General features: G+C 46.1%; 1 long non-coding RNA gene across 1 annotated transcript in view; it reads right to left on the bottom strand.

Moving 5' to 3' along the window:
* Positions 1-8,528: 8,528 nt before the first annotated feature.
* LOC140909398 (uncharacterized) overlaps positions 8,529-13,615 on the bottom strand; it is an 86,275-nt gene continuing 81,188 nt past the window's right edge. Inside the window, exon 4 of the long non-coding RNA XR_012158199.2 lies at positions 8,529-11,087. This is a non-coding gene — a long non-coding RNA (uncharacterized LOC140909398). The remainder of the gene's footprint in view (positions 11,088-13,615) is intronic.

Here is a 13,615-nt window from a genome sequence, read left to right as displayed (position 1 = left end):
CTAGTGGTCACTTAGCAAAACAAACTCTCTATGCTGCCTAATCAGCTCTATCGTTAAACAGGGGATGGGGCCAGATCAAATAGTGCCTGTGACTCTTAGGCAGCATCCAGGCCACCAAGCAAAACACCTGTCCCCACCCTCTTTCTCTTGCTCTCCACTGGGATCTGCCATCCAAACACCTTGCTCAGTGAGTGCAGTTCAGTTGAGGGTGACCAGTGCTTAATTGGTAATGAAATAAGTGTCAGGGCTCAGGTAAGTTTTTTACTTTCATACTGATGCAGCAAGCCCAGATGTCCCAGGGATATGATATGAACTACCAAGCCTGGATCTGCACGGGGCTCAGACTTGGCAAAAACTAAGCGTGGATGGTGACCCCCTCAATGAGGACAGGCTAAGTACAGTTCTGTTGCCCTGTACTCTCATACAATAAGGATGACAACATGTCATTTCCCCCCACATTCACTATTAAAGTGATTTGTAACCCACCACCAGCCAAAATTGATCACTTGGGCAACAGAGTTCTGTCTGCTGGATACCTAGGCTGAGTAGGTGTGTTCATGTACTCAGTGGTGGCAGATGACAACAAGGACCAATGGTCTCAAGTTGCAGTGGTGGAGGTCTAGGTTAGATATTAAGAAAAATTATTTCACTAGGAGGGTGGTGAAGCACTGGAATGGGTTACCTAGGGGCGTGGTGGAATCTTCTTCCTTAGAGGTTTTTAAGGCCCGGCTTGACAAAGCCCTGGCTGGGATGATTTAGTTGGGGTTGGTCCTGCTGTGAGCAGGGGGGTTGGACTAGATGACCTCTCTTCCAACCCTAATCTTCTATGATATTATGTAAATACAGTCTGGTTCAGATGCCTTTCCTCCTCACCCCCCAGTTCATCATGCTCTGTAAGGGAGAGCTCATTCAGACCTTGCTTACAAATAATAATTTGAAATTATTAGGTTGGCCAACATGGCTGAAATGAACTTGCCGACAAAAAAACAGCTGTGTGAGGAAGCTAATCTTAGTTCACACTTTTCAAACCTATAATGCTTTTTCAAGTACAAGTATTGTATCATATACTGTATATGCTTTTAAAGTGTGCATTAATGTTTCGATTTCAATTCAGATTTTGAACAATGACTAAACTGAAAACACTGCATGAAACTAGTTGACCGCTGTGGGGATAGGGAAATCCTTGGGGGAATGGACCAAGTTCAAGGCGGGGCGGGGGGGATGAACCCAGTTGGGGAGGTGCAGGATGGGCCCAGTTTTGGGTGTTGCAGTCTGGGGCTGGTCCATTTTGGGTGAGCAGCAGAGGGATGCCGTCATCTGGGGAGGAGTCGGGATGGGTCCAATTTAGGAGGGGTACGGAGCGGGCTTGGTTGTTTTGGTAGGGGGATGGGATGGGTCCAGTTTGGGCGGGGAGTGTACGGGGTGTCATCTGGGATGGGGCAGGACAGGTCCAGTTTGGGCATGGGGCATGGGGGTGCTGTCGTCAGGGGAGAGTGGCGGGATGGGACCAGTTTGGATGGGGTGAACCATCGTCTGCGGAGGGGGGCAGGAAAGGAACAGTTTACGCGAGGGACACCTTCATCTGCGGATTGGGGCAGGATGGGTCCAGTCCGGGCGGGGTGGGCACCATTGTCTGGGGAGGGGGCTGGGATGAGTCCAATTTGGGTGCAGGGGTGCTGTCATCGGGGGAGGGTTGGGGGACTGGATCAGTTTGGGCAAGGTGCACTGTCATCAGGGGAGAGTGCGGGGACTGGACAAGTTTGGGTGGGGGGCACCATAATCTCTGGAAGGGGGTGGGACATGTCCAGTTTGCATTGGGGGTGCCGTCATATGGGGATGCGGGCAGGATGGGTCCAGTTTGAGCGGATGGGGCGCCATTGTTTGTGGACGGGGGCAGGACAGGTCCAATTTGGGCAGAGGGGACGCCCTCATCTGGGGACAGGTCCAGTTTGGGCTGGGGGAACGTCGCTGTGTGGGGAGGGGAGGACAGATAAAGTTTGGGCGGGGTAGGCACCGTTGTCTGGGAAGGGGGCTGGGATGGGTCTAATTTGGGTGGAGGGGTGCTGTCGTCTGGGGAAGCGAGCAGGACAGATCCACTTTTGGCTGAGGGCGCCGTCGTATGGGGACGGGGCAGGACGGGTCCAGTTTGAGCGAAGTGGGTGCCGTCATCTGTGGATGGGGGCAGTATGGGTCCACTTTGGACAGAGGGGACACCATTGTCTGGGAAGGGGGATGGGATGGGTCCAGTTTGGGCGGGAGGGCGGGCGCCACTGTGTGGGGAGGGGGGAAAGATAAAGCTTGGGCGGGGTGGGCACCATTGTCTGGGGAGGGGGCTGGGATGGATCCAGTTTGGGTGGAGGGCGGGAGAACGCCTTCGACTGGGGATGAGGGCAGAATTGGTCCAATTTGGGCAGGGGGGGCTCTGTAGTTTGGGGAGGTGGACAGGACGGGTGCAGTTTGGGCAGGGGCCAAGAGACCGCTGTTGTCTGGGGAGGAGGCGGGAAGGGTCCAGTTTGGGCAGGGTGCAGAGGGGTGTCCATCATTTGGGAAGGACGATGGGATGGGTCCATTTTTGGGGGGGCGCCGTTGTCTGGGGAAGATGGCAGGACGGGACCAGTTTGGGTAGGAGGCACCTTCATCCGTGGAGGGGGTGGGATGGGTCCAGTTTGGGCAGGGGTCGCTGTTGTCTTGGGAGTGGTGAGGATGGGTCCAGTTTGGGCGGTGTGCACCATCGTCTGCAGAGGTGGGTGGGAAAGGAACAGTTTAGGTGGGGGGCACTGTCGTCTGTGGAGGGGGGTGGGACGGGTCCAGTTCGAGCAGGGGGAGCCATTGTCTGTGGAGGGGTCAGGACAGGTCCAGTTTGGGCATGTGGGGAGCGCTGTCATCTCGGAAGGGGTGTGTGATGGGTCTAGTTTGTGCGGGGGGGAGTAGGGGGGCAGGATGGGTCCAATGGGGGGGCACCATCATCTGGGGAGGTGGACAGGACAGCTGCAGTTTGGGCAGGGGGCAAGGAGATGCCATTGTCAGGGGAGGGGAAGGGATAGGTCCAGTTTGGGCCAGGGGGCATATGGGGCACAATCGCCTGGGAAGGGGCTTCGGAGTGGTCCAGTTTGGGTGGGTGGCAGAGGGATGCCTTCATCTGGGGAGGGTGGTAGAATGGGTCTAGTTTGGGCGGAGGGGGTGCTCTTGTCTGGGGAAGGGTTGGGATGGGTCCAGTTTGGATGAGCGGCAGAGGGATGCCATAGTCTGGGGAGGGGTTGGGATGGGTCCAGTTTCTTTGGGGTACGGAGGGGGCTTGGTCATTTGGGGCGGGGGACGGGATGGGTCCACTTTGGGCGGGGAGCATAGGGGATGTCATTGTCTGGGGAGTGGGCAGGAGGGGTCCAATTTGGGTGTGGGGGTGCTGTCGTTTGGGGAGGGTGGCAGGATGAGACCAGTTTGAGCAGGGTGCACCATCATCTGCAGAGTGGGGCGGGATGTGTCCAGATCAGGCGGGGGGCACTGTTGTCTGGGGAAGGGGGTGGGGCCAGTCCATTTTGGGCGGGGGGCAGAGGGGGTGCTGTTGTCTGGGGAGGGGGGCATGATGAGTCCAGTTGGGGTAGGGGGGGCGCCGCTGTTTGGGGAATGGGGGACAGATTGGATCCCTAACCCTATGTCAGGGAACTCTAGCTACAGGAACCCTAACCCTTGTTTGGGGAACCTTACCCTAGGTCAGGGAGTCCTATCCATGGGAATTCTAAACCTAGCTCCGAGTCACCTACCCATAGGGATACCAACCGTTGTTCAGGGAGCCCGATCCATAGGAATAGGATAGAATAGGTTATGGAGCCCTACCCATAGGAACCCTAACCTGAGCTCCAAGTACCTACTTATAGGAACCCAACCCTAGCTCCAAGTACACTAACTATAACCTTAGGTCAGGTAGTCATACCCTTAGGAACCCCAACCCTAGCTCCAAGTACACTAGCTATAGGAATGCTGACCTTAGAGCAGAGAGCCCTATAAATAGATACCCTAACCTTCAATCCAAGTTCCCAACCCATAAAACCCCACCCTAGCTACAAGCTGTAACGAAGCAGCCTTTGGTGGGATGCAAGTGAGAGTATCAATTCAGGACAAATTGCTTAGAGCAGGGCAGTTACAGTCCAAGGCTGGGGGTCCTTTACTACTAAGGTACAGCAAACCAGCCAAATGGAGAGGACTTCAATTTACCACACTGGCTAACCCAGAAGTCTTACAAGCAATTCCCTCAGACATTCCAGCTTCCCTGTATCACCACCAGCGCCACTCCCTGTGGGAACGAATGGTTATGAAAACCAATATCCCAGGAAAAGAAAAATGGTTCTCCCGATCCCAAAGGACCAAGCCCCAGACCCAGGCCAATATACCAGTCAGATCTTACCCACAAATCACACTGTTGCCAATCCTTTAGAATCTAAAATCTAAAGGTTTATTCATAAAAAGAAAGAAATATAGATGAGAGTTAAAACTGGTTAAATGGAATTAATTACATACAGTAATGGCACAGTTCTTGGTTCAGGCTTGTAGCAGTGATGGAATAAACTGCTGGCTTAAGTTACATCTCTGGAATACATCCACAGCTTGGATGGGTCATTCAGTCCATTGTTCAGAGCTTCAGTTTGTAGCAAAGTTCCTCCAGAGGTAAGAAGCAGGACTGAAGACAAAATGGAGAAGATGCAGCTGCCTTTTATAGTCTCTTGTCATGTGGCCTGTGCTTCCTTTGTTTCAAACACAAGCTGCACAGCACATGGCTTGGAAGCCTTAGAGTTCTCTCTGTAGGCATGTCCTTGAATGCCTTGCTGAGTCATAAGGTGTATCTGCCTTCTCTCAATGGTCAGTTGTATAGCTGATGGTCCTTAATGGGCCATCAAGCAGGCTAGGCAGTGCTGATGCCAAACTGTCTGGGGTGTCACCCAGAAGCACAGCACAAGTTTGAAATACAGACATACATACATATCTATAACTCATAATACAAAGGTGATACAAACATATAAACAAGATTATCATATCTGTCAAATTATAACATTTTTGCAGATATTCTTACATGGCATATCTGGCTGATTACTTCGTGGGCGTTACCCAGGAGCCAACATTTGAAATCCAGGAATAGAGCCAATACTTATTACTTTAAATACAAAAATGATACATGCCTACAGATAGCACCATCATAACCAGCAAATCATAACCTGTTCATAGACACCTTACTTGACCTCCTTTGTACAAGATTTGGTGCAACTATAGGACCTTGGTTGCAACAATGATCTATATGGTCACAGTTCATGTCAATAACATCACACAAGCACCCTAATCATAGGAGCCCTAACTCTTTCTCCATGTCTGTTAACTCTAAAGCCCCCAACCCTAGGTCAGGTAGCCCTACCTATGGGAACCCCAGCTGCGTGGTTAATCCTACTTGTAGGAACACTGATTGTGGCTCCAAGTATCCTACTTATAGCAACCCAAACCCTAGATTGAAGAACCCTACAGATAGGAACTCCAACCCCAGGGCAGGAAGTTGTACCCAAAGGAATCCTAACCCTAGCTCCAAGTACTACCTAAAGGAATTCTTACCTGAGTTCCTAATAATCTATCCATAGGAATCCTATCCCTAGGGTGCAGAGCCCTACCTATAGGAACCCTAATCCTAACTTCAAGTACCCTACCCACAGAAACCCACCCCTAACTTCAAGTACCCATATTTATAGGAACCCTAATCTTAGGGCAGGGAGCCCAAGCCATAGCAATGGTAATCCTAAAGCTGTGAGCCCTAACCCTAGGAACTCTTACCCTAGCTCCATGTACCCTACTATAGAAACTCTAACCCTAGCATGTGGATCCTTTAACTATGAAATCCTAACTCTATCCAGAGTAGTCCTACATTTGGGATTAGTAACACTACCCCAGGGATCTTTTCTCTTTGGAACCTTAACCCTTGTCCGTGAAGCGCTACCCCTTGGCACCCTTACTTTAGCCTTGGAAACAGTAGCCTCTGGACTCCATCCCTAGCTTAGGGAGCTGCATCCTATAGATACTAAAGATTAGCCCAGGGAGCCTTACCCCTTGAAACCCTAATTCTATCCAGGGGAGAGCTACCATTTGTATGCCTAGTGTTGGCTTGGAGAGCTCTACGCTTTGGAACCCTAACCTTAGCCCAGGGAGCCCTATCAACTGTAAGTGTCTCTCCACCCTGGGCAGTCCTCCTCTTTGGAACCTGAATTGTATCCTGGGGAACCTTAACTGATGGATCCCCAACCTTGGTCTTCCAGTCCCTCATCCTGGCCCGGGAATCCCCACCATATGGATCCCTAACTCTAGTCCAGGGATCCCCAACCTTTTGAACCCTATTTCTACTCTGGGGATCCTTACTCTTTGGAACCCTAGCCCTAGAGTAGGGAGCCCTAGCCTGGGGAGCGCTGCCTTTTTGAGCACTAAACCTGGCCTGGAGAGCCACACCCAATGGATCCCTAACCCTAGTCCAGGGGATCTAGATGATCTAGAAAGAAGAACTTCCAGATAAGTGAAGCTTTTCAAGTGCAAAGAGAATTACTTTTATTCTTTAAAAAGCCCAGTGGCCTTTTTCTATTTTAATTAATGTTTAAAATCTATTGTCGGTTGTGCTTGCTGAAAATGAGGCCAAGAGACAAGTCCAGCTTCTTATCGCTTGTGACCACTTCCTATTTATTTAATGGACCCCTTAGCCATGTCATGAATTATGTCACAGAATATAAGTCAAGGCTGTCCGGCTTTGTCTTAAAGATTAATACGTAAAAGTTAGAAACTGGAAGTGTTTGAGCTTTGAGTGCCAACTGCATATTTAATAGTTTATCTGTAATTCAAAAGCCTGTCTTGCGTTATAAATCCTGCAGGGTTAAGTCGATTCTGAAATCTAAGTGCCCTGCCAATTGATTGATTCTTTTCCACTGATTATCTCCCAGTGTACTAATCCAAACTCAATGAGTCAACCCATCCCTTTGCATGCCTGGCAGGCAGCCCTCACCCAAAAGATGGTGGAATTCTTGCCACCCTTACATGACTTTGTTCTTTCTATGTCCACCTTTCCATCACTTGAGCTGCCCCTGGAATGATAACAATCATGGCTTTCAGCTTCTCAGCATGGATCAGAAGTAAGGAAACAAGAAGGCCCAGAAATGGTACAAACCCCTACGTTCACACAGGATCCTTCTGCCCTATTACATATCTCTTGTTCATTGTAACAGAGAGAACTCTGAAGGACCTGGTTAATGGGAGCTTCCCTAGTGAGGCTGAGAATTTCAAAACCATCTAGGGGGACACATCCTCCCTTAAAATCCCCCAAATGGCTTTGAAAATCTCAGGCGGACTGTACTGCAGTTGTGCATATTTCTCTGCTCCCTTGAGCAATAGGCAAATGCTGAGGAGACATATTGGAGCAACATGACAGCAGAATAACTCATTAGAACCTAGTCTTCTTGCTTCAAATTTTCTGAATATTCATTCCCTGGACCTGCCCCTACTTCAGAGTTTCTTGCTTGCCACTGCTCAGCAGGCATGGATAGAATTCTCGACTCCTCAAGCAGTTAAAACATCTTTCTGGGGGCTGTGGTTGTTGCATTGAAAATGTTCAGAAAAGGTCTTCTGTTGGAGGAATGAATTGGAAATACACTATTGGGCAGCATCTCCTTGGACAGATGTTTCTGCAGCCCCTAAGATCCTTTCTGGGGAAGGAGCTTTCTGGGGAATTCTGGAAATCCATCTAAAATTAGGGACAGTTGGGCAGATGCTGAGGGCCAGATCTTTAATTTGCATAAATCAGCATTCAGCAGATTTCACTGAGGCTATGCTGTTTGACACCATCCAAGCATCTGGCTGCAATTGCAGGTTATAGCCAGAGGTATCCTAGTTTTCAGATACTAGAGCTCCTCTTTCCTCATTTGGGGTTTATAAAATAACATCTTTTTTTATCCTTTAATATTTTGTTTGATTTAGTGCTCCTCTGAATTGAACGCTGTGCAGGCCATATAAAAGCCACCTTTATTATGAATAAAATGAGGGAAGGTCACACAGCTACATAAAGTAGGGAGAATGACATCAGATATTGACTCTAACTGCCAGAAATTAATGTCTGTTTGTTGACAGAGAGTCATAAATGGGAACTGCAGTCACTGCACAGGAGCTGGGCAGAACATATCTTTATTCTAAAACCTCCTCAACTGTAACCAAACCAATCAATTTGCCTAAAAGTTTAGGTGTAAAAAAAAATGAGAATGAGATTTTATCTATCAGGTTTTACTGAGCAAAGTGAAGAGTCTGAGAAGGTAAAATTCCTTTGTTACATAGTAGTGATAACTAGAGATTGGAAATAGCACTTTTGCCTGCCTCTGCAAACAACTCACCTGGAGGCACAGAATTCCCCTGACGGGGGATGTGTGTGTGTGTGTGCACGGTAATGCAAGACCTGTCAAAAAAAGATTTTGCTCTTTCCTGCCTGAATCAATCACATTTATTTATATTTTGTTGTACAGCCCATGACTTACATACTTTACAAACAGAGATAGCCATAACTGAACATGGGAAATGGGCAAAATACATGTGTCAAGTCAGGACCAATATAAAAAACCCCACCATTGGGTACGTGAATTTCTTGCATATCAGCAATTGCGATTTTGGAGGCAAATTCTGCCCTGAGATGCATATAGGGCTCTAAGTGAACAAAAGAGAATGCTGAACAGCCACATACAAATTAAAAATTTGGTCAATTGCTTAAAAAAATAAAAGCAAATGTAAACAACGTATTGCAGCCTCAATTTTTCAAAGGGACAAGTGATCTTTGGGTGCCTGTACATTTGGATGACCAGCTTGAGATGCCTTCAAGAGGCCTGATTATTCAGCACTCTCTGAAACGCCGTCTCCTTCAAGGCATCTCAAGATGGACATCCAAAGTCACTCGTCACTTTGGAAAACTTAGGCCTCTACGTTTGTTTGTGCTTCAATTCCATCTAAGTACATTTCTAGATGATTAGATGATTACACTGTGATTAATTGTTTATATTGCAGTAGTACCTAGATGCTCTAGCAACAACAACAATACTGTTGCCCCTTTTCAACCCAAGTGGCTAGTCAAAGTGTGCAGCCTTGTGGGTGTTCCAGTGCAGAGTAGAAAGTGGTGGAGGCTGATATTTTCTTTGTAAATAAATAAAACCACATCAAAGTCCTGTGTCTCTGAAGGCAGAAGGAATCAACTAGCAGGAAGCAGCTTCTTTTGCTCATAGCACCAAGAGCACCTTTTAGCCGGCAACCCTGATCCAAAAACCTCTTCCGAGGTTTCTTCCAGGGTCAGCCACTGTTCTTTCAGTTGCTCTTTTAACCTCTCTCTCTCTCTCCTCTCTGTTTTTGTCTCGTCTCTCTTCCCCCCCCAGCCCTACCCGAAACTATACTCAGCAAAAGCTCCTGGGTAGTTTCAAATATGCCTTTTGTCTCAGGTGGGGGCTTATGTTTACAGTTATGTTGATTGAAATGTGAGTTCACACCTACCAATTTCAATGGGGTCTTAACTCAACCCATAACAAGGTTTCACCTAGCTCATAACAATACTTTGCTCATACATAGTGCTTTTCATCTGTATATATCAAAGCATTTCACAAAGGAGGTACCCTCTAATGTACCATATTTATAAAAAACCCATCCCCTTTTATATTGTTGTTTTTTGCAGCAGCATCTAGTGGTCCTAATAGGATCTGGACTCCATTGTGTAAGGGACTGTACAAATACACATGTGTATATATAGTCCCTGCTCCAATGGATTCTCCATCACTTTCTGTATTTAAATAAGGAATGGATGTCTTTCAAAAAATATGGTCCAACTCTAACAGATGTGATGGGCTTTATCTAGAAATTACTAGGTGAGGTACTATGGCCTGTTATGTGGGAGGTCTGATTAGTTGATCAGAATGGTCCCTCCAAGCCTTAAAAAAGCTCAGAATCTAAACTGAGATGAAACGCATGACTGAAAAACGGAGGGAAGGAGGAGAATGATAATGGCAAAGATTACATCTTGCACAACTTATTTTAACTTGATAACTCCAAGTCATCTTTATTTTTATGTATATAGTAGGGCTGGTTGATAACCTTAAAATGAAGCTTTTTCCTGTAGGAAAATGCAGATTCATCAAAATTGAAAATTTACCGTCTGAAAAGATCAATGTTGACAATTTTCCATCAGGAAACCCTAAACAAAATGTTTTAGTTCAGGTCAACATTCATGTCTGCCTGAGCTACTGCAGTGACTGATGGGAATTGTTCTAGGTCTCTCATGTCCTCAGTATCCATTATAGGCTCTCTTCCCCAGTCAGACTACGTCTTCCGTGCTGCACCATGGTCTCTCCTTGTGGCTGAGCCACCAGCAAGTATCTTGGGCATCCCAAGAAAACAACATTCTGTTTAAAAAACAAACCAAACCAAACAACTTCTTCTTCAGATTCAGGATAACAAATGTCAAAATATCTGAATTGCCCATGGGATGGAAATTCTGTCTTTTGATGTGTGCTAGTGTGACATGGGGCCAGAAAGTGTTAAGCAACTTGCAGGCTAATTGACCCAGATTCAACCTTTAGAGACATATTGATAGATAATGTTTGTGTTTTTGCATATATATTAGAATGTAATCAAACAGTTCCTGTCTATCACTGCATTCTGTTAATTAGAGATCAAAAGAGGATATTAACGTTCAAATGAACGTTACAGTGATATCACTGTCTCAGTTTTTCTTTGAAGTATATAGAAAATCACCTGCAAATGGTGGGAGTTAGGCAATTGCCTTATGTTAATCCATGTAGCTAATTATTGCTGATGTTTAGGAAGTAGATGGTTACCTCAAAAGCCTATTCTTCACCCAAGGATTGGAGCTGTCAAGAGGCTGCAAAAAATCTCTTCAAAAACTCTTGGGACCGGATCTTTTCATCTCAAGTCTGCTTAAGCTTTATTCAGTGGAAGTTTGAGTCATACGACTGAGATTTCCAGTCCCATCTGAACCACCCTGATATTGAATATTTGGACTGTAATGAATTCTGTGCTTCACCAGCCTTTATATCCTGCAGCGGAGAGGGAAAGGGAGAGAAATATTGGCCTCCATTCATGACATTTGAATGCTAAAGGCATGTAATTCAGTTTAAGACTTCTGAGGGTTGAGGTCCTGTTAATGGTATGCATGTGAATTGAATGTATATTCTGCACACAGTCAGCATGGTGGAAACAATCAATTCATATTAACATAGTTTGCATATGAAATCTTAAAACAAAATATAGGAAGGCAGGGGAAAGGGCACAGCATGATCCAGCATCACACCAATATCTTCACCACTTGAAATAAGTTATAATAGAGGAACCCACTGCTTTAAGTTAATTCAATTGATTTAATGAGCAACTCAATTGACTGAAGTGGAATTACAGTGCATAATAGTGCAGCCTTACTTACTAAGCTGCCCCACCTGCCATGATATTGTAGCAATGTTGTGGTCTCTTTCATCTGTGAAGTTCTAATTTCCAGGTTTTGTTTTCTGGGAAATTTTTTGCACCCTCTTCTGTATCTTATGCTGCTGCAACCAAAATAACAGCCACTCAACAATTAAGCCCTGTTTTATTCATTCTCAAGTACTGTGAGCTGTGTAGGAGGATCCTCAAAAGGTTCAGAGGTCAGACTCAGGTGAGATAAGCACCCAAAAATTCAGGTACTTAAGCTTATCTGAACTTCAGATTCTCAGCTGCTGTAAACTAGCAGTACACCGTTGATTTCTATGTAGCAACACCAACTTACACCAGCTGAGAATTTTGCCCCTTGAGTCTGCTGACTTGCCATGAAAATGTTACCAAAGCAGGCTTCCTCTCAGTAATATGATGCACCCAATTTTCTGTAGAGGGTGTATAAAATATGAAAAACAATGAAAGACAATAGGTAACTTCTTTGAACCTCAGGAATAAGGGAAAATCTTATTTCAAATGTGGGTAAACTCTGCTCTGCGTTGTTTTGCCAAACTTTTTTGGCCATCATTGGTCCTGCTTTGAGCAGGGGGTTGGACTAGATGACCTCCTGAGGTCCCTTCCAACCCTGATATTCTGTGAATTATAACTAATGTTTGAACCCAAAGTGCCGTACATTCTTTAAATTACATTGTATATAAGCAAACTCTTAAATACATTTCTATAGCACCTTCCGACTGAAGACATCAGACTGCTTTCCTCACACCTTCTAGTTAAGCCCCACAGTAATCCTGTGGCGGAAGGATGTTTTATTGTCTCTTACAGATGGGGAAATTGAGGCATGGAGTGCTTAAGTAATTAAAACTCAGACAGCAGGTAAAAAGCAGAGCTGCTGTTAGAATCCAGATCTTCTAACTCCAAAACCTGGGCTTTCACCATCTAACCATCCTTCATCTTAATATGTAGATGTTTCTGTTGGGAACAGGAAAGAGACATCTACTATAAAATAAATTATCTTTTCCATTCTTACCAGAATGATGTTGGGTTTTTTCCTCTCTGATTAAAAAACAGTATTTTCTATAGAAGAGAAAGGGCTCAGATACTGAGGGAAACTGCATCAGAAGAGCATGTGTGGTATAGGCCATTATTAGCACTTGTCTCTGAAAATTTTGCTTTTTGAATGGAAGAGCTGTTGAATTGCAGACAACAATCTGTTAGCAGCAGAAGGAACAGGGCAGAGAGCTCGTGGTGCCTTTTTATTCCAGGAAGTCCGTTTCTGGATGAATAGTTGAATATGTGAGTTTCGGTGAACTTGGGAGCAAGCTTAAACTCAGTCTTCATTTTAACTTGCAGGAGTCTCTCATTGGGGTCTACAACCCTGTACAGTTGTTGCGGAAAGATACCTGCATCCGTGCTGTCTGGGTTTAAGAAGGTTTTGATCTCTTATCTTAGGAAGCTGTGCCAGTTTAAAATGAATTGCAATTATTCCATGCTGATGTCTGCTGTTTTAGGTGGATGGAGTGCCCTGTGCTATATTGTTAACTGTGCAGCGAAGGCATATGCTTAATGTAATGTAGCTACTGGAAACAAGCCGGTGAAGCCAGCACCATGTGACCAGGCATCTCTCAAAGACACCAGCAGGAGCTCACTGGGCATTTCAGCTGGGACAGGAAGTAGAACCAGCCGGCTGGCTGTGTTCTACTGCTCTCTATGGGTAGAATCAGAGCTATAGTGTGATTCTCCCCTCCCATGGGTGATGGAGCCCTGTGTTTGTGGTAGCAGAGAGTGCTGAGTCCTATCCCTGCTGTTGGCACAAAGATGACATGGGTGACTACTGCAAGCAACAGCAGAGCAAGAACCGTAAAGTCCTGAGGGGCTATGGTTTGTTTCTGTGTCACGAAAAAAGCTGTTCTCATAGTATTTCTGATGTGGCCAGTAAACGCAGCTCATGTACAGAATTTTGTGTTGAAAATATGGTGATCTGTTTGCCAGTGCGTAGGTAGTGGTTGGGGGGGAGAAAGGGGTACTGGAAACTGTAATTTAAATGAACACACAGCACGGGATTTTGACCCCGATCTACCTCTGAAACATACTGCAGGCTCTTCAGCTTCCGGGCTGCATGGTTTTTAAATGAACAGCTGAA

Source organism: Lepidochelys kempii, chromosome 3 (genome assembly GCF_965140285.1).
Source record: "Lepidochelys kempii isolate rLepKem1 chromosome 3, rLepKem1.hap1, whole genome shotgun sequence".
In the NCBI taxonomy this organism is placed as follows: domain Eukaryota; kingdom Metazoa; phylum Chordata; order Testudines; family Cheloniidae; genus Lepidochelys; species Lepidochelys kempii.
The sequence above is the reverse complement of the archived record's forward strand: the minus strand, read 5'-3'. Positions and strand labels throughout refer to the sequence as shown.